Source organism: Canis aureus, chromosome 2 (assembly GCF_053574225.1).
Source record: "Canis aureus isolate CA01 chromosome 2, VMU_Caureus_v.1.0, whole genome shotgun sequence".
NCBI lineage: Eukaryota > Metazoa > Chordata > Mammalia > Carnivora > Canidae > Canis > Canis aureus.
This window is the reverse complement of record NC_135612.1, coordinates 7907287-7929388: the sequence shown is the minus strand read 5'-3', so window position 1 is coordinate 7929388 and position 22102 is coordinate 7907287. Positions and strand designations below refer to the sequence as shown.

The following is a 22102-nucleotide window of genomic DNA, read 5'->3' as shown; positions in this document are numbered from 1 at the left end:
TTTTCTTTTTTCTTTTTCTTTTTTTTTTTAATTCCTTAATTTTTTATTCCTGGTACCACTACCACAATTTACACGGCAATATACCTGATATAATGAAAAGAAAAAGAAAAAGAAAAAGCTACAACAGATAAAAGACCTCAGGAATGTACATTTAATTGACACTACATTGCATTAATCAATAGCTGCACTTTTTTTGCAGCTTTTTGCAAACTGTGGCTATGACAGTCCTGAACAAGAAGAGTTTCCTATTTAAGTTGCAGTAACTTTTCTGACTATGGATCATCGTTCCTCCTGTGGCAGATTTTTACAGTTCCTCTAATGCATTTGGGACAACTGTCTGAAAGTAACCTGCAGCTTTCCTCTCTCTCCTGCTAAGAACTGTAGCCCTTTTCTTCTGAAAATTTTTTTAGAAACTTTTGCTACCATATCCACCACTTCCACCACCAGATCCATAAACACCACCATAGGGACTGCCCAAGCTTCTTCCATCAAAACTGCTCCCCTTCATGGGTCCATAATTTGATTGCTGTTGACCATTATAATTTCCAAAATCAGTATAGTTCCCACCACCACCATAGTTACCACCTCCAAAATATCCTCCTTCATTGTAACCATCATATCCTCCATCACCACCACCCATATCTGCCTCCTTGGTTTCCATATCCTGGTCCACACCACCATAGCCTCCTTTACTACTGTAACTAGGACCACCACCATAGTTGCCACCATCACCTCCAAATCCATTATATCCACCATCACCTCCTCCATAACTACCTCGGTTGCCGCCACCTTCACCACCATAGCCTCCTCTTCCACCGAAGTTTCTACCATGGCCAAAATTACCACCACCTCTGAAGTTTCCTCCACAACCCATGAAGTTGCCAGATCCACTTCCACGACCGCTTTGTGATCCAGCAGACTGCCTCTCTTGTTTAGAAAGAGCCTTTTTCACTTCACAATTATGTCCATTAGTAGTGTGGTATTTCTGAACAATAATTTTATCAACCGTATGATGATCATCAAAAGTTACAAAAGCAAATCCTCTCTTTTTTCCACTCTGCCTGTCTTCCATAATTTCTATGGTTTCAATTTTGCCATACTTTTCAAAATAGTCTCTCAAAGATACAGAGTCTTCTGTGTCTTCTTTAATACAACCAAGAAAAATTTTCTTCACTGTTAGATGGGCACCAGGCTTTACAGAATCCTCTCTAGAAACAGCTCTCTTTGGTTTCACTACACGCCCTTCAACCTTGTGTGGTCGGGCACACATTGCTGCATCCACCTCTTCAACACAAGAGTAATTCACAAAACCAAAACCCCTAGAAGTTTTGTTTGGGGATCTCTCATTACCACACAATCTATAAGTGTGCCCTATTTTTCAAAATGTTCTCTTAAACTATCATCTGTAGTTTCAAAGCTCAAACCACCAATAAACAGTTATCTCAACTGCTCTGTTTCCTTTGGATCATGGCCCTCCATTTGAGAATGGACTTGCTTCTTCCAACTCGAGTTCAATATGGGTGCACAGGTCCTTTTCAATTCCAGCATACCCTCCCCCTTGGATATGAAGAGGAAGTGCAGATCATGCTCTAGGTAGTAGTTCTGGGACTGTGGGTGGTTCTGGGTCACCAGCATCTCCACATCTACCCATGTCCTCTGTGAAAATCTCATCATGGTAGAACTTATTGTTCATCCAGAGGATCTGAACAAAAGGTATTCTCTCCCTGTCTGGATCAGAAGCTTCTGAAGGTCTTGGTTTATAGCCATTTCTGCTCTCTACCAACCAGGACCAGCTCACAAGAGACAGGAAGGACCTAGCTAGGTCCATGGGATAGGTCTGGGGAGGACCTAGCATGTCCATGGGGTGAGGCATATATTAAAGATCAAAGTGCTGAGATTCTTCCAGAGCTTGCCCACAGTGATCATAAAACACCATAAAACTGTGGCTTTATAGTAAACATCAAACACTATAGTAAAGATAAAACAACATAAAAAAAAAAACATAAAACTCCCTCTGTACTGAAGCTTGAAAAAACCTTGTAAGCTATCAATAACACAAAACAAATTCTCATTAGCCATGCTAGAGGAAAGACTGAATTATCATTTTTTTTTATTACTATATTGAACCCAAATATAAATTATTACTATATTGAACCCAAAATGTAGGGGAAAAATTGTTATGCAAGTATGATAGAAGTGGCAATTAATAATAGTAGTAAAAGTAATAGGTTATTTTCCTGGATTTTGTTTTGTTCATAAGGTTTTCAGATTTTTATTTTTTTATTTGTTTATTAATTAATTATTTTTATTTTATTATTTTTTTGGGGTTTTCAGATTTTTTAAGACTTTATAATTGATTACAAGTCCTTTCCTCATTCTAGATATAAACTCATTTTCACAGCTACTTTTGTATTCATAATTTTATATTATTTTCTAAAAAATAGTTCTCCAGGTTACACAAAACCTGGATCCCTTCTCTGCTTGGTACAGAGTAGCTATTTAATCCATGTTTATTTTATTTTCCTCTAGATCCATTAAATTTCCATTGATTGTATAAGTAATGATGACTTTATCTACTAATATTTATTACATACAAATACATAGTGTCTATCAACTATGTTTCACTTATTATGCCATGGGTTGAATGATGGCATTTAAAAAGATATGTCCACATTTTAACCCTTGAAATTTGCAAATGCTATCTTATTTGTAAAATGGGTTTTTGTGACTGAAATTAAGTTGAGGATCTTGAGATAAGGAAGTCATCCTCCATTTTCCAGATAGGCCCTAAATTCAATGACAAGAAATAAATAGAGAAGACAGACAAAAGAGGAGGAGGCAATATGGCCATGGAGGTAGACCACAGAGGATGAGTATTGGGTACACAAGTCAAGGAATGCCAATAGCTACCTAAAGTTAGGAGAGGCAAAGAACATAATATCTCCTAGAGCTTTTGGAAGGAGAGTGGCCCTGGTGACACTTTGATTTTGGATTTCTAGCCCCTAGAATTGTGAGAGAATAAACTTCTATTGTTTTAAGCCACTTGGTTTGTGATAATTGGTTACAGCATCTACAGAAAACTAATAGACCTTTTCGTTTTATCACAAATATTTTTTCATGTTATCATCAATGCCTGTTTTATTGTAGTAAATAACTGACTAGAAATTGGGTGAAGGAGGTGGTATTGGAGGCTTTTAGGGAGAAATAGAACAAATTCTGAAGACAGAGCAAAATCAGGAATTGATATTCATGAAGCAGACAATTCTGTTTTTTCTTTCTGTTGCATTCTTTCTGATATTATGGTTTTATTTTATTTTTTTATCTGTATTGGGGAAATGGTTAAAGAATAGACTTTATTAGCATTTTATGCATTAGAAAGGAGCCCAAGGATCACTGTGTTAGGACCAGAGTTATAAGAGAAGTGAAGAGGTAGTTAGAAATTTTATGAAACTTTCAGTAGCACAAGGAGGCACACTGTGTTTAGCCATATGAAAAATCACCTAGAATACATCCTTTTCATATTTACAGACTCAAAAATGTATCATTACAGCAGGAGTTGTGAATTTTCTTATTTGTCCTAGTTGTGACCTATTAATGGTACCACTTACCTGAGTATAGAAAGATCTTCTTTTTATTCTTTTATAATGTATTTTGAAAACTTAAGTAAACTGATACATGTTTTTGCTTCTTTAGTTGTACAGATATTTTCATGTAAATATACATAAGATGGTAAGTGCGCACACTTTTTTCATTAAGTGATCTAGACTTAAGAGTTGAATTGATATGACTGTTAGAAAAAATATGTCAGTCATTTAAATGCATGTTAGGAAATATACTGAACTAATATATGTAGAAAGATTATTTCAATTTCATCCAAGAAGGTAATTTAACCACTTATATCCATTTATATTTAATAATGGCTTCTTATTTTGATGTTTCTATATATTGAATTTTTTATATATCATCTTTGAAAGCTATAGTCATTTTTCTTAAAAATTGATGAGGAACTCATGAATTGTATCTATGGAAAATCGGACTCATTGTTCTTTGCAAGAATGGAGATGAGAAGGAATGCTTTGTCCACCTTGTTTTGTATTAAAGGACATATTTTTCTAAGAGGAATTTAATGTATTTTATCAATATTGGCTCATATTCTGTTGGTAGTCTGTCCATTAGAAAGCCAGGTGGGTTTTCTTTTTTTTTTTTCTTTTTTTTCTTTTTTGAAGTCCATGTTATCTGATATAAATTTAGCTATGTTCCTTTTTAATTTTAATGTGTGTTATCATTATTTTAGTTTTTATTTACATTCCAGTTAGTTAATATACAGTGTAATAGTTTCAGGTGTACAATGTAGTGGTTCAACACTTCCATACAATACCCGGTGCTCATCAGGCTGGCTCAGTCAGTAGAGCCTATGACTCTCGATCTCAGAGTTGTGAGTTCAGGCCCCACATTGGGCATAGAGCTTACTTGAAAAAGAAAGAGATTCTTTTAGATAAATCTCCCATGTTGCCCCGTCCCAATATTCTATTTATAAAAAATAAATTGCTTCTTATTGTTTTCAAGGTAGATATATGCATTGTTTAGCATTGATTAACAAGCCCTTTTTAGTTAAATGACTCCATCTCCTACTAATGCCTCCCCTCTTCATCCTCTATCATTTTATATTGACTATTAAGCCATTCTATTCTATGTCTGTGTGCATTTTTTATAAGTTATGGAAGGATTCTAATTGAGATGCAACCATAATGTAATTTTTCTGGAAAACTGGTAAGGTGGGCACTCTTCCTACATCGACAGAACTTTTAAAAGAGCTTATTCTGAGGCAAAAAGAAGGATGAGTGTGTTGTAATAAGTGAACCTTAGCTGCAGAAGGTCAGAGTCAACCTCTAATTCAACATGTGCCCTGTTGGGCACATGTCTGAAACCTATGGAGACTAAGTAGGAGAGAGATGTAGAAAAATCATAAATATGTTAAAAGGTAGTATGGGGGGATTGGCGAAATTAAGGATAGGGATTAAAAAGAGTACTTATGATGAAAAATGAAATAAAATGATAAAAAATGGTAAAAGGTAAAAAAAATACCATAAATCACATTTTCCCTAAAACCTGTGTAAAAAATTAGGATCCCAGCAGCATTGCTTTTTGAGTCTTCTTTTTGAGTGGAATTCCTACTATGCTTTGCCATAGAACTCCCTAAAATGTGGATTATATGAAGACCCAGAGGTGGCCCCAGAGAGCTGTGGTTCCCTGTGATATGTTGATGCCAAGGAAATGCTATGGGGAATATAGGTCTCTTTAAGACACTTTCTCTGATCTCAGAAATATCTTGTTGTTGTGGTGTTGGTGTTGGAATTGGTAGGAGCTGTATGTTCTGATTTAGTAGATGAAGAAAAGTTGGAAACTTTTGGAAGTTTGGAAGTTCCAAATTTAATTACTTTGTGTCCTAGAGTCTTGCAAAGTAAATGAATCTTATCTGATATGCTTACTTATGTTATTATATTAGTGGCTAGAAATGCCTAAAATATGTTCCTTCTGCTACTATTTCAATAATATCAAACTATGAAATTTATCGAGAAATTAAGTGCTTTAATTCAAAGACCTAATCTATTATGGTGAGATTTTGGTGCTTGTGGCTGGGTTGCAGATCTGATTTTTGATGAGGTGGTTTTCATGTATCATCCTAAATCACACCTGCTAACTTCCGATAGATTCAACTCTATCAGACCTGCTTCCAAATAAGTAAGTTGCTCTGGGTTCTAAGGACACTCCAAGATAGCTGATGGCTCTCTGAGAAGAGGAACAGGTCAGTGATGATGGTTCCTAGACAAGCCAGTTAGGAGCAGTCATCAAGAAAGTTCTGCTGTTTATCTTCTTCTTCTTCTTCTTCTTTTTTTTTTTTTTTTTTTTTGCTTTATGATAAGCTGCAGAAATATCAAAGTAAAGTGGGGGAAAACAGTCTCGGCATTATAACATTGTAGGTTGAGATCTACTGGTTTCATGTAGGGATTCAGCTTTGTTTACTGAAAGGAGTAATTGATCCAAGAGAATTTGAGAGACCTGAAGCAGTTATTGCATCCCATTCAGGAATAACATAGCTTATTGATTAGTGGGGATTTTAAAAATCCTTACTCTTTTCTATTGAACCTTGATTAAATTGAATGCATGAGCACAATCTTAACACTTGACCTATGTGAATGGAGGAGAGCTTAGTGTCGAATGAACTATGGATAAGAAGGACCACCCAGGGTTGTGAGCATCCCTAGAGACAGACACATTGTTGGGATCTCCTGTCCCTCAGTCTGTATATTGCTCTGGTGAGGAACAAAGTGAACCTCCACGTCCTATTATACCTAAGATATTGCTGCTCAGACTTCCTTCCTCTTTAGTACATTTTTCTATGGCCCCAGGTTTCCATATTTTTATGCAGATTCAAATAACCAAGTTCATGAAGAAGAGTATCCTTTCTGTTTTAATGGCATTCAAATGTTTCCCTCTTTGAAATTGCCGGACCGAATTTTATCACTCTGTATATGAGGCGATTAGAGAAGTTAGGCAGCTTTCTGTTCACATAGGTTACTAAGACCAGAAGCCAGGTCTTGAGGAAACACACCAGAGCCAGGGCTTTTGTCTGCCTCTCAATCCATTCCATTTTTTTTAACATTATGTATTTTTTTGTGTAAAACCTAGAGTAAGTGGCTCCTTTTCTATCTGAGGATGCAAAAATAACTGAGGTGCTCTTGAAAGTAATTAGAACTTACTTCCCCATCAAAGGGAAAAACAAAACTAAGTCTGATTGCTTATTTTTTAGTATTTGTTAAATTAGGTTCTTGGTGTGGGCAATGAAAAATATAAAACCTTAATGAAGGCCATACTATATGACATGGCATATTATGTATTTGTTTGAAAAAGGAGAAACGATGAAATTATTTACAGAGCACATAATGGCTACACTTACTCAGCTGCAATTTGGAAATTTGAGGGCACTTAAAATTTTTTTCACAAATATAAAACAGGAATCTACAAAGTGCCAGGCACTGTGTGAAGTGCTTAGGATGCAACAATAGCAGTTTGGTCGTGTCGCCTGCCTCCCCTATGCATTCTGTCTAGAGGGGTGATATAGGCAAGTAAGTGAGTAAGAGGTGGTGTGAAAATGAGCCTCACAGGTGAACTACAAGGCATGTGAGTACTTAGCAAGGGCACCACATCCAGATGTGGAGAGTATGAGCAGTTTTGCCAGTAGTAGGGACATGTAAGCTACAAAGTCAGGGACGAAGAGAAGTTAACCCAGAGAAAATAGGAGTTGGATGGGGATGGGCAAGCACTGTAGATAGAGGAGCAGCATGTGGAAAGATTCCTAACTAAAAGAGGAAATATTTTTTTCGGGAACAAAGAGAAGTTTAGAATTGCCCAAGTATGCCTGCTACAAATTTTTCTGTGATTTCAATATAAGTATATAATGTTATTTTTTTCCCCCTCAGGGCACCCATTATTTGGCAAATGAATACTTTTCCTAGACCTGGACATTTAGGAAACAATTTTGGCTCCTTTTTCTTTTCTTCTCTTTTCTTCTATTAAAAACAAATAGAGATTTTTTTAAATTAAGATTTTAAAAATTATTATTTTTTATTAAAATAAATAATAAAATAAATAAATTATTATTTTTTATTAAATAAATAAATTTTATTATTTTTTATTAAATAAATAAAATAAAAATTATTATTTTTTATTAAATAAATAAAATCCTACTTTATTTTATTTATTTATTAGCGACAGAGAGAAAGAAGAGAGGGCGTGAGTGCTCAGGTGAGCAGGGGGAGGAGCAGAAGGAGGGAAAAGTAGACTCCCGGCTTTGAAGGGAGCCCATCTCAGGGCTCTGTCCCAGGACCCCGGGATCATAATGCAAGCCAAGGGCAGATGCTCAACCGACTGAGCCACCCAGGCCCCCATCCTTTTTATTTTCTGAAGAAGGGACAGATTGCTTATCTTCAGACATCTAGTCGTTGATTATCTCTGCTTGATGTGTGTGACTGCGTGTGGGAGTGCTCCTGTGGGAGGGGATACCATGCTTGTACATAACTTGAACTCTGTGAATCATGAAAGATCGGTGCCTTCCATTGCCTGCCTAGTGACTGTTGTCACTTACAGCATAGAATGTGGGCACTGTGGTCGGAAAGCTTGTGTGACTTGTAGTATATAATTGTGAACGTGTTCCCGACTCCTGGCTTATCCTAAACTTTATTTTATATATTTTTTTGTATCTTTCTTGTTTACATGCAACACCAGAATCCTACTTTATTGCTTGGAAATTTCTGAAAGTTCTGTCACATTGGACAATTATACAATTATAACTGAAAGGGGAAAAAAAAAAGATGCATAAGGAATGATTGTAACTAGCTTATGCCTATCCAAAGCAAACCCGGTGATGAAAAATTGTCCTGTTATGTTTCTCTGTGCCGAAACAACTTGCTCCCTTCTGGCATGACCGATGCTTATATATTAGGTCACTCAATATTAAAATGATTATGAAGATCCCTGATGCACAAATATGCCCTAATAATGTAATTATTAACAATTATAATCATCATTATTAATGGTATTAATAGCTAGATTTTATGTCATGTTACTATAGATCAAATACTAAGCCAGGTGTTTCATGTTTATTGTTTCAGTCAATCTACATAATGTCCTTATGAAGCAGACATTATCATTTTCCTTATCCTACAGGTAAAGAAATAGAAGCATAGAGACATCATATGCTTGGCCCCAAATCACAGAACTAGTATGTGGGAGGAAGAATTTGAGTCTAGGCTATCTGACTTCAAAGTTCACTTACCTACTAGACAGAGTCTGTTGCTGGAGATAGTGGGATCATAAAAGTTTACAAAACTGTGAACTAGCAGCCCGCCCAAGAAACCAGTTGAGTTTAATTTACCCATTAATTTAAAGGACACGTTTCCTTGGCATCACGGACTATCTTCTTATGAGTATCTTCAGGATATTTATTAGGTTAAAATTAACTTGCAGTTCTTACAGATGCTAATAAGCTGCCCTGTTTACCTTTAAGCTGAACTTTACAAATGGTATTGTACCTTTATAACCTTGACATTTATTAGGGTTTGAAAAGTGCTGTTCACTACTTGAGAAAAGAGAGTAAATGTATTCTTAGAGTGCTTTGAAAAAAAAAAAATCAGTGCTGTATGTGTGAATTGTTTGAGTGTTCTTTATGGTACACCAAGCACTTTTGCATCATTTTGTTTTATTCTTATAGCCCTCCAAGAGAGATAGAGTGGGTATTATTGCCTCCATTGTGCTGTTAAAGAAACTGATTCTCAGTGAGTTAAGGACGAACCAGAACCAGAACATGGAACTCTTACTATTTTCCCTAAATGCTACTTTTCCCTACATGCCTCTATGCAATTCAGGAAAAAAAATAGATGGAGGAAATTTCATAGGGAATAATATGTAAGAAGATAAATTCAGCTCCCTTTAGGGTAGGGTGGAACGGGATACTGCCTCTTGACTGCTTAACATTACCAAATATGACTTGGTTAATAACATCACAGCAGACAATGACATTCCCAAGTAGCACAACTCATAAACATGGCACATGGCTTCTTTGCTGGCACCTACTTTTATGTCACTAGAAGATGGGGGAGCTCCATGGGCTTCATTTCTCTCCATTTACCCTACACTGATGCCACCATGTAAGGAAGACAGATGTTTACGGAGAGTGGCTTTTTAAACTCTAGGAACACTTGGGGGAGCTCCTTTATTTTTTTTTTTTTTTTTATGGAGGAAATGCATTGACTATCTTGGCAGGGATTTAGAAGGAGTTCTTTATTTTAGTAAATAAAGCTAAGGTGATCTTCTCTGTGAGAACCCATTGTAGGAGAAAATTTCCAGTAATTTGCCAACATACTCAAATTCTTACTAAAATTTGTATTCAAATAACCTGTGTTGTATTTTAGAAAATGTAGCTCTTGGCTAACATTTTCCATATTGAATTATAGAAATAAGAATGAGGTAAGTGGAGGGGATGCCTGGGTAGCTCAGTATGTTGAGTGTCTAACTCTTGATTTTGGCTCAGATCAGGATCTCAGGCCCTGCATAAGGCTCTGTGCTCAGTGAGGGGTCTGCTTCTCTCTCTTTTTCTCTCCCTCTGCCCCTCCCCCGTTTGTTCACTTTCTCTCTAAAATAAGTACATACATAACATAAATAAATCTTTTAAAAAAATGAGGCAAGTGGCAAAATAATGGAGTTGAAAGTGTAGATTTTGGTAAATAATGGACAAGAGTTTGACACAGAAGCATATTCAAGGAGATCTTGGTAACAGTCCCAAGAAACCAACAGTGTTAGCCTGAAGCAAGTATCTGACACGGCCAGTGTGCATGGCGGCGATATGAGGGCAGGTGAGGTCAAATAGAAAAGGCAAAGATCAATGTACATTAGCCAATAGATAATATCTTTTTTATTAAACTAGTGTTAGAGCAATTTTACAATGATCACATGTTGTGGGAACTTTGTGATCTTCAAATGTTGTGATAAAAAAAAATAATTTCCTTTGATTGAAGAAATACTTCATTACCAGGCAAGTACTTGTAGTCAGAAGCCTGGATAGCAAAATTGCCCATTGTATTGGCCCAAACATCTAGCTTGATGCAGACCAGGAAGGCCCTACAATCCTAACAGCTTAAAGAAAGGAAGATGACATAGGGACCAATGGGCTGGTTTAAGGCTCCTTTAGAAAGAGAGATTGAGGTCTACCCAGGGCAAAGATTTCAGGACTCTGGTAGAAAGGTCCAGTCTCTCTGCTTCAGAGATATAGGCCTTAATCAAATCTATTATCCCCGGGTTTAGCTCAACTCTAGTTTATGTGGTTACCCTTAGCAATATCTATCATGGATCTGCCTCAGACCAGCTCTGTGACCTTGATCTAACACTTAACCTCACTGGATCTTTTTCTATAGCGCAATCAATATACTTTCTGTTCTTTTTCAGCACTCACAGGGATGCCTGTGAACAAATAACATAGATGTGAAGTTGTTTTGAGTTTCTTAGAGGAAAGACACATTGAATACTGGAAATTATTGCTGTTATTAAAGTTAATGATTATTATTAGCAGTACATTGGGATAAACAACTCTGCCAGTCAAGATTTGAGTAGCTCTTAGCTAAAAAATCGAGAGTTCAGCTTAATCATAATGAGGGTTCTACTGGGGTAGATACAAGGTTGAGGTATGATAGTCCCCCCCCCCCCCCCGGGAAGAGCATTGAATGATAGGTTTATTTAGTACCCATGAAAACATTTTCTTAGATCTTTTTTAAAATTGGAATTGGAAGGTGTTCAAGTACTAGATAAAATCCATTCTATTAGATGAGATTTACTCATTTCAGTGATGGCTGACTAGCTTTAGTTTTTGTTTTTGTTTTTGTTTCTTTTTCTGTCCCCCCCCATATATCCCCTCCCTTCCCAGCCTCCTGCACACATGAAATGAATTATAAAAAGCAGTACATTGAACAGTGTCAACTCAGCAATATGCAAACATGTAATGTTCAGTTTTTTTCAAGATTTTGTCAGCATTATTTTCTGTTCTGCTATCCATTGATAAAGACTAGGGAGTAGAAAACCTTGATGGTTACAGTATAAGTATCTCAATACATTCAGATAATTTGTTTCAAGTCATATTCAGTATTTATTATGGTCAATGTCTACTTTCAGTGGAGGAGTAATGGCCTGCATTCCCTTAGACCTGTGTTTGCTGAAGTCTGGGATCTAGGTAAAGACTAACTCCCCATATAAGGGGCCACATGCTCTTTGTGAGCAGTTTGGGGCACCTCACTAGTTGGCCATCACCTCTTCTCCATCTAACAACTGGCTGCTTGATAAGATTTGAGGCAGCTGGTCTCTAAGTGCCTTTTCCCTGGTATGGCACTTGAGATAGGCATGGGTGGCTAGGAGCATTCTCTCTGTGGCCCCCTAACTGAGAAACCCTTGCAGATGGTGCCACTACTTTTTCCTCAACATCCCTGATGGGTAGTCTCTGTGTGGGCTCTTGTGGTCACCACCTATCCTTGCCTGACATTTTTGTAGCCTGTGCTGTGCCCTCAGAAAGCCTTAGAGCCCCTACCATGAAGCTTCAGCTTACGGAGAAATTGAAGAGAGTAAACTTTGCCCTATTCCCAATTGTTTGCAGTCTTGGTGCTTAGCAAACAGTTAGCTGTATAATGAGCTGCCTGTGAGATGTCTGTCTACTCCCACAAAGGACAAAAGAGAAAGGAGGACGTGCAAGTACTCTACTGATTCTCTCCTATCTTTTCTCCGTGGATGCCCCTTCTCTCCTACAACTAGGCTTTCTAAAAATTTTTATTTATTTTTTTGGGGGGCAAAATTTTGATTTTTATGCCAGGTGATTGGCATAAAGACCACTCCATTTCGCATCCCTTTATGATTCCTGAGTGGATCTGAATCTTTTAGAAATGAGTTTGAAAGTTGTTTTTATTCATCCTCTTTAATTAGGCAAAAATAAGACATCAATATTTCATAGTAAATGAAATCTCTCTCCTATTTTAAAAGATGCCAAGAGATAAAAATCTAGGCTAATCAGTTCCAAATTGTGTGTGTGTGTGTGTGTGTGTGTGTGTGTGTTTCTTCCCTGAAATCAGAAATGTAGACATTGTTTTCCTGGTTTTACTGATGTGGAAAATGAATCTCAGAGTAGTTGTCACGTATCTAATAAAAGGCAGAGGATATATTCAAGTCGAGATTTGGCAGACATCAAATTCTGTATTCTTTCTGCTAGAGAAAACTACCTCTTAGCCTGGCATTCCACTTGGTCAGCCAGCATTCGAACCCCATTCCTAAGTATGGGAATGGCCTTTTCCTTATGTGTTTTGGGAGGGGCATAACCACTTTCCATTATAGAAGGTGAACATATTAGATCCTTTGTTAGCCCCCCTTGCAGCTAGGACAGACATATGACCATGTCAGATATGGTCATCCTAGAGTACAGGGCAGCTGAGGAGTTCTTTCTTGTCAGCAGTAGGAGTTGCCTTGTTGGGTTGAACCTCAGTGGTGGCCAGAGCAGTGCTGTCACCTCTTGTGTCCGGCGCTGAGGGCTTGCAATGCTGATAGTGCAAGCTGCAAGGTCTGTATCTTGAGACAGCTGTCAGGGGGCTCTGGTCCACCAGGTCAGGGGCCTGATTTGCGGCATTATTCTTGGCTACATCTCTATGTGTCTCTTTTCTCAACTTTTCCAATGAATCTGCGACATATCTAATATTTTTTCAATAGATGCCTTCCTGTTTAAATTAGCTAGGATTGATTTCATCTTGAGGGGGAGGGTCCAATCTACATTCTTCTGAATCATTTTCAGCCTAATTCTTCAGTGTTTGACTTTTTTTTTTTTCTGAGTTTGGGGATCTGTTGGAGTTTATTAGAGAGCAAGGTAGTTTTACTGTTGGATATGTTTTGCAAAGTACTCTCCATTGTTTCCTTAAAACTAAGTGTGATTATTAGGATATAAAGAATATAATTGCTGCAACATGCAAGAGCATAAATGAATTTCCCCGTAACTACACAGGCACGGGCTTTGGAATTAGTGGAAAGGGAAGCAAAATAATCATTTCAAGTGATTAATTTTATGAAACGATGCCTTTCATTTGCCATCTGCCTAGCAGCACCCACTCAGTTCAAGAGTTAATGCACGTAAAGCCCTTTCTCCTCTGTCCACTCCTCCCTTTCCTAACAAACCAGTCTTAGCTTTTTTTCTCTCCCTCTTTTTTTTTTTTTTTTTGTACGCTTACTCCCAACACCTATTGATACATAGAATACATTCAGTGGCTCCTCCAGGTTGTGTCTCATTTGCATTTTCCTCCTCTAGAAAAAGGATATTGCGTCTCATTTGTATTTTTCTCTCCAAAATCAAGCCCAATGCCTGGAACAGAGTTGGCAGTCAGTGAGTATTTACTTAGAGAAACAATTAGTACTGTAAATTCTGGGACAGTTAATTTCTTTAAAATTTCACCTTTTCCTAAGTTAAATTTTCAAGAGAGGCTTCTCTACATGATTTGTATAATTCTTCATTCAACCTCCCTGACTTCTTTGGCTTCTTTCAAAACCCCTAGTTCTTTCATAGCTGCATCCTTTCCATATTCTCTGCCACCACTCCCCCCCTCCATGTAAACGCACATATAACCCATGTGCCATACACAACAAAGTGGTCCAGGGTTCATGACTGGGTTTTTTTTCCTTTTTTTTTTTTTTTTTTTTTGTTAACTTTAACATTCTCCTCTGAAAAACCTTGGTATTAATAGCACATTTTAAATTACCTCGTATTTTTACTTTCTCTGGCTCCGCTCCATCGTTGCTACTTTTGACCCGTTAATACTTAGGAAAAGAGTTTTGATTGCTTCGTGACACATGCTTATGTTCAACATTTTAAATATAATTTGAGAAAGAGAGAAGTTTAGATTGGACTTAGACATGCCTTTAACTTTATATGCTTAGAGCCTACCTCCCAAAGTTCTCTGGTACAGTCATTATCCTAGTCTATAGTGTAAAACTCTATTTGTGTTATCTGTCTCAGAATTCTGAATTTCATGCTGTGAAATATGGGGTTCCATTTTGTAACACTCCCTTTCTAGAACCTACTCTTTATTTTCAAAGAGAACAAGGATTATAGTGGAAGAAAAGAATGAGGATAATAATGGCTCCATTTTTACAAGCACCCTGTCAGGTTTTTGTGATGTAACCTTCGTCAATTTAAGTAAAGGCAGGTGAGAAAGACCCAGGGGCTCCAGCCACACAAGGCTGCCCTACATGTCCCTACTGTTCTATCTAACCCTAACTCTCTCCTAGTCTTTTCAAAAGGAGAAAAAGAAAAGGACATGAATAGTTCCTGTCTGTTGTACTGCAAACTGGATAGAATGTATCAAAGAGGAAATTATACGTCTGGGATTTGGAAAACATTCATTATAACTGATCATAGAACAAACTGACATGGACTGGTGCAATGTGCTGGCCTTACAGTAGATTTAAATACATAGAACAAAGGCAAGGACAAGCAGCAGCTTAACCTTGATTTTCAGTCAATTTCTTTAAATCTCCTTTTAAGATTTCTACTATATTTTGGGCTTCAAAATATACTGAGATCCTTTTCTTAAAAGAAACCACGTTAAGCATCGTCATATTGTATAAACAGATACCTCTGAGGCATTTTAAAGTCTAGCCAGGAAGGAGGCAGGGAAGGAATCCAGTGAATTATAATACAACAATGTAAGATTTAATAGTAACTACCTTACAGTGATTAGTTACCTTGTGCCTTTATTCTAGTTGCAGTACCAATAGGACCTCAGTTAACCTTCCTAACAACCCTGTTACTAATCTGCATTGCACAAAGGAGGAAAGGGGGGCACAGAGAGGTTGCCCAAGGCCACACTGAGGGTGGATGAATTCCAGTCCTGCCAGGTTGGCTGCAGAGTGTGTTTGCATGTTTTAGACAGTAATAAGAGGTGACATAAGGCAGTACATGTTGAATGAATGTGCATTTCAGAGGTGGCGACATGGTGGCTTGAGCTTAAATCTGTTCCTTCACTGTTTGGGTCACGCTGTGTTTTGCCTAGGTGTTCTTTTGAAAAGCTTCTGTGAATTTTTAAAAATTTGAAATTAATCGCCAGTGCTTAAAAAGGGATTTTCCCATTAAATCCATATCTTCCAAATCATAGGCTTTTCCTATAATTAGGACGATATGGATAGCCTCTACCCACATTCTTATAAAGGAACCGTCTGCAACTGGGTAGCTGCTGCTCACTTTAAAAGAGGCATTGCTCTTCAGTTTGCTGCAGTCCTCACCACTCCCTTTTATTTCCCACACGAATGTTGCGTGTCAGCTGCCATTCATCCTCCTGCTTCAGTATTTTTTGTTTTGTTTCTCCACGTTTACGTGGGTCTTAGTGGATAGGATTGTTGTAAGTAGAGCAAAGTGTGTTAGGGAAGGTAGGAAGAAGGTGAGATACATACAAATCAAATTGCAATTTATATAAAAAGAATTCTGTAGCAAAACCAGCATTACTCAGTTTTTGACCAGAGTCATTTGTAATGGTTTTGGTGGGTTTTGGGGTTGCAAAATGAATGGGAATACATAAATCTGAGAATGTTTTAATGGAAGGACAAATTATGTTTTCTCTTTCCCTCTGTCTCCTCTCTGTAAAACAGACAGACACACAGGAGCATACACACACGTATTCCGGTACCTACATATATAACCAAACATACAAGTATATGCACATGCAGGTACACACTCTTTTTCCCTTTGAATTGTTTGATGGATAAAACATAATGTTGATACAACTACCACAGTAAATTAATTACTGGACCATAATTGTGTCCGGACGATCAGGTCATAGCTTTAGAAATACTGTTTTCCTTCGGGCAGGCACTTAGGGTATCCACAGGGTCACAGAATCAGTAGGGAATAAGGGATGAGCCATGGATGCCTTACAGATAGAATCAACAGGTGACCATATCCATGCAATTGCCAGCCTATCAAGGTCTGACTTTTCAAATTCCCTGGCAAGGTCTTCTCTTGTCATCTTATCCCTACAAGCGCTGAGTGCAGCCTCCTCCAACCCTTGTTCAGATGGAAGAAATAGTTTAAAAAAAATTCATTTTAAATAGGTTATCACCTGGCATCTTTCAGAATAATAAAATAAAGAACAATTTCAGAACTGTCCTTGAGTGCATTTGACTGAAGCATCTTCATGTGCAGTGAGGCTCACTGAGCATCAGTTTGCTACACTTCACTGTACTGGAGATAGTTCTCAATGCAATAGTCCATTCCAATTTATCTTATGCCAAGAAAATGAATATTTTTTAGACTCCAGGGGCACAATTTCCTTTTTTAAGTATTCTGTCTTAAAAGAAAATATCACTTCCAAACGAAAAGCAAATATTTAAATCTCTCCCTCACTCCTTTCCATCCCTATCTTTAAAAGATTAGATATCAGAGTAAAATAATTTGTGGTAACTGTGCAAATTTTTAAGATGTAGCCTGGCTGTGCTACTTCTGTCCAATACATAACATTTTTCTTAATAAACTGCTTGAAGCAAAATAGGAATTTCACAGGTGTTAAGTCTATTTTTCTTTCTTCAGTGATAACTGCTGATTTCAAATATGTAGATTTGGGACCCATGAACAATAAAATTACTGTCCTGCAGGTGCATAATAATAAATAAACATTAAAGGTTGAAAGTATATGCAAAGCACATACAAAAGCAAGTGCTAACCAGGTTTCAGAATTGAGAACTGTCATAGCATTTGCTGCAGTAGGAAAAGCCTAGACATTTTGGAGTTTTGTTCCAACCAAGCACAGACATTAGTTTTGTGGACACTAATTTCTATCTGTAAAGGACTCCTTTTCCTTTCTTCCTTCCTCGCTGTTTCCTTCCCTCCTTCCCCTGCCCCACCCTTTCTTTGTAAATTGGACACGTACTCTACTCCAATCACCATACCAGGTGCTGGGGCACAAACTCTCTGTATTAGTCTGCTTGCGATGCCATAACAAAATACCACAGATTTAGGAGGTATTTTAACAGGTGATTTTAACAATAGAAATTTATTTTCTCACCCTTATGGAGGTTAGAAGTCCAAGATCAAGGTTTTGGCTGGTTTGGTTTGTGCTTAGACCTTTCTCCTTGGCTTGCAGACAGCTCTTTTTTGCTGTGTCCTCACATGGTCTTTCCTCTGTGGACATGCATCCCTCATGTCTCTTGCTCTACTGATCAGCACACCAATCATATTGGATGAGGGCCCCAACCTTACAACCTCACTGAACCTTAGTTACCTCTTAAAGTCTCTCTCCATATGTAGTCACATCCTAAGGCACTGGGGATTAGGACTTCAACATATGAACAACTTTTCAATTAATGTCACACCCTAATACAAGGTCTCTCTTTTGGAGAGGTTTACAAGAGAGGGAAGTAGAGAAGGGAACAAAAGTATTGGTCTCTTGACCAAGAATAAGTCACTTCACTTCTCAAATTCTCACCATTTTTTTCCTGTAAATGATGAGTTGGGTAAATAGTATCCAGGGTTCCTAACAGCTCTGATGGTCTGTAATTCCAAGTCTGTGTCTAAACTTAGGCTTGACACATAGTGTGAAATCCATGTGGAGAATGGGAAAAAAGCATGACGAGTTAGTGAGGACAGTAGCAGCTGAATAGTTACTGCTCCCTCTCAAGGGGCTGCTGGTATGACTACAGTCATTCCCCATCAATTTTCTTTTCTTTTTTCCAAATCATCATGTTGTACACTTTATTATTATTTTTATTTCAGTTCAATTAGCCATCATATAGTACATCAGTAGTTTCAGATACAGAGTTCAATAAATCCCCTTCAATTTTCGAAGAATGACGCCCCATCTCCCATGTATTTCAGGCAGTTGGTGATTTTTATTCATCAATCACCCACCAACTTCATATCTGAAAGGATGAACAAACACTTAACAAATTCTAAACAAAACAAAACAAATAAAAAACCCCCAACTCTCTCCTGGGAGTTGGGCAGACATTGTGTTGCCTGAATTTAGGGACTGAGTTCCTGAAAGAATTCCAAAAACATGTACCACCAATCAATAAAGTAACTTCTCCCCTACCATAATATCAAATCATGCAATGGAAACCCTTGAAGTTGCATATTCAGTGACATATATATGAGGCTTGTTTTCATAAATTGTGATTCCTCTTTCTAAAAATGAATTTTCTTTTTACTTTTTACCTTTTATCCAGTGTGAAGTAATTTAAAAATCCATTAACACATATTGCCATGTTAATTGGATGATATTCTTCAAGGTCAAGAAACTATCAATAGATATTGAATAGTGACTATAAATAAACTCATCACAGTAATTAGATTTGTCAATTAAAATTGGGAACGGCTAGCTCTTTATGACTGGATTAAAGGTGGATCATTTTAGGAAAATAATTTTACTCAACGTAATAGATGAAGATTGGATGGTGATCTCATATGCAAGTTTCACTCTGTGAGTGAAATAAGCCTTTGATGTTTTTTCATACCAGTAGATTCAGAAACTCTAGGAAGTATGGATGCTGCTGAATTTTCTCTAAAAATATTTAAAAACTCAAACAAATGAAAACTCCAACATAATATTTACAAGACACTCTAATAACAAGATCTAACATTCATTAAGAACTTGGTCTGTGCTAGCCTATGCACTAAAACTGTAATGCATTATCTTTTTTTTTTTTTTAATTCTTCATAAAAACCACATGGGGTATATAATTATCTTCTTTTTGCAGGTGAAACTTTTCCAAGGTCATTCATACTACTAATAAGTGCCAGAGCTGGATTAAAATTTAGGTTCATCTGACTCCAAGCGCAACACTCTTGTCACCTCTCTGCACGTCCATGACTAGATAAATACTTTAATTAGTTTCGCTTTTTTCATTATTCTCTCCAAGTGAGGTTTTTGGTGAAGAAAAATGTAACTCTTATTGTTTTAGTTTTAGTAAATTTGGAAAGGTTATTCTGAAAACCAGATCACATAATTTATTGCATAGTTCTTCCTTTTTTAATCTGGACGTGGTACAGTGTATAGAAATTTGTGGCCACTATTTGCATTCAATTTTGTTGGTGACACAGAGCTGTATATTTTCCCACATGTTCTTTCTTTATAATGTGGGGGCTGTTCTAAATTGCATAGCAACTTTAGCATCACTGGTCTAGGGATGTCAAGTGTTTTGATGCATGGAAGACAAATGTGACTGTCAATTTTTGATACCACCAAACTGATCTATTCACTCAGCAAATAATCATTAAGTGCCAGTCGTGTGCCAAGACCTGGTCTAGGTGCAGGCAATTCAACAGTGTATTCAAAAGACAAAAATTCCTGAATTCAAAGAATTTGTATTCTAGGGGTAAAAAGGCAGAACTAGTGTATGGTCTCGGACCTGTCGGACCCCAAAATGCATACTTTACCAGTAAGCTATCCTGCTTTTATATCTACTAAGCCTTTTTTTTTTTTTACATAAAATACATACATTCGGTGTGTCTGTGTGTGGGGTAAAAGTTTGGGGGGGTATATAGAATGTGTGGATAATAGCTGGGTAGCAACATACTAAGCTGTCGGCCTTGGTACATCAAAGTGTGACACTAACTACTGACGTCTGAGAGTTCGATGCTGTAGGGCAGGGTTCATACTTTCTGATTGCTGCAGAAAAATGTCTGGATTTGTGGTATGCTGGGTCCCCCTGGGGAGTGGCCCCCAAGAACTTCTGTGATGAGTGAGAGATGATTATATGGAGTATCTGTCATTGCTTATAATCAATTTGATTGCCAAGTTTTTATTTATTATTGTAATAAATATTCTTACTGCATAATCATTAAGTTTTAGGTTCCAGATAGTGAAGATAAGCAAAGATTTGGGGAAATGTTCAACACAATGGGGCATATATAGCAAATACCAAATATTTTGACATGGATATAATATTGACTGAGAGTTCAACCAAAAATAAGGCTGAAGAAAATAGAATGTGTGCTGTACTGCACGGTGTTTGATCTTATGGCAAGGAAGATGAGCACTCCATGCTTCTCATACTCGGAACCAGACATCTCCCAGAACATATGGTTGATACTAAGTGGTACAGAGGCTGATATATAAATCCGTTTTCTCTGTAATACCAACTATTTCTTGATTACCCTAAGAGAAAAAAATTAAAAATCCTAAACATAGATTACAAAGAACATGCAAAGTCCATATGCATTTTGATTTTTATATCTATTTTTGAAGTATAATAATGAGAAAAGTGAACATATGTGTAGAGATGGCAAATTTTCACTGATGACGAGCAATATCCCATCAAGAAATAAAACATTACAAAAAAAAAAAAAAAGGAAAGAAATAGAACATTACAAGCACCCTGAACCCCCCATGTAGTTTTCTGGTGTCTACCTCCTTTCACTCAGAGTAAGCATTCTCTCCTGACTGCTAAAAGCACAAATTAATTTCACCTGTTTTGAACTTTATAGTCATGGAGCCATACAGTATATATATATATATATATATATTTGTGTCTGGCTTCTTTCACTCATCATTATGTTTGGGAGAGTCATCAGTATTTTCTGTGTAATTCTAGACTATTCATTCTCCTGACCGTATAGTGTTCATTGTGTGAATATACCACATTTTGTTTATACACTGTGCTCTTGATGGACATTTGGTAGTTACAGTTTTTAGCTAATACAAGTAGGTGTGATATGACATAAAAAACTATGTCTTTTCATGGACATATGTATACATTTCTAAGAGCCAAGTTGCTGGGTCATATGTTTCTATATGTTTGGCTTTAAAAGATACAGTTTTCCAATGTAGTTGTGCAATTTATAGTCCTACTAGCAGTGTGTTAAAGTTTTGGTTGCTCTAGATTCTTGATAAAATTTTCCATTTTTTAAATTTTAGTCTTTCCAGTAATATTGGTGATTTTTATTTGCATTTCCATAATAAAAATTTTCATATTTTTTGTCATTGAGGTATTCTCGTTGGTTCAGTACATTTTTGTGCACGTTTTAGTTGGATGTTTCTGTTTTTGTTTTTTTCCTAGTGATTTGTAGAAGTTCATTGTGTATTCTGATATTAGCCCTTTGCCGAATATCTGTATTAATATTTTCTCTCAGACCTTTTGTTGACATATGACATATAAGACTCAAATAACATACTGCTCACAAGAAGTCACTTTGGGTTATCCCCCAATCAAAGGATGAAACTTTTCTCATATATTTGTTCTACCACCACTTAGGGGTCCAGGTACCATATTCTCCAGCCCTGTCCTGGCCTCCTTTCAATCCAGAAAGATTTGAGAAGTGATTAGCAAGGCTAAATTCATAATGTTTGCTAGTATATGTCATAGTCTCAGGAATATTATAGAGTTTAGAGTACAGAGTCATATTTAGTCAATTTTAGAAGATTAAATTCAAGTTTGTAAGGATGAGTTGGATGTGCATTTGAATTAAATACCATTTTTTAGGAGACTTAGGTGGTTTCCACAAAAGGAAGAAGTGGCTTTTAGAAAAGATGCCCTTTTTGTT

The 22102-nt window shown here is 37.0% G+C and overlaps 1 pseudogene; it reads right to left on the bottom strand.

Moving 5' to 3' along the window:
- Positions 1–388: 388 nt before the first annotated feature.
- On the bottom strand, positions 389–1479 carry LOC144290078 (heterogeneous nuclear ribonucleoprotein A3 pseudogene; annotated as a pseudogene).
- Positions 1480–22102: the final 20623 nt, after the last annotated feature.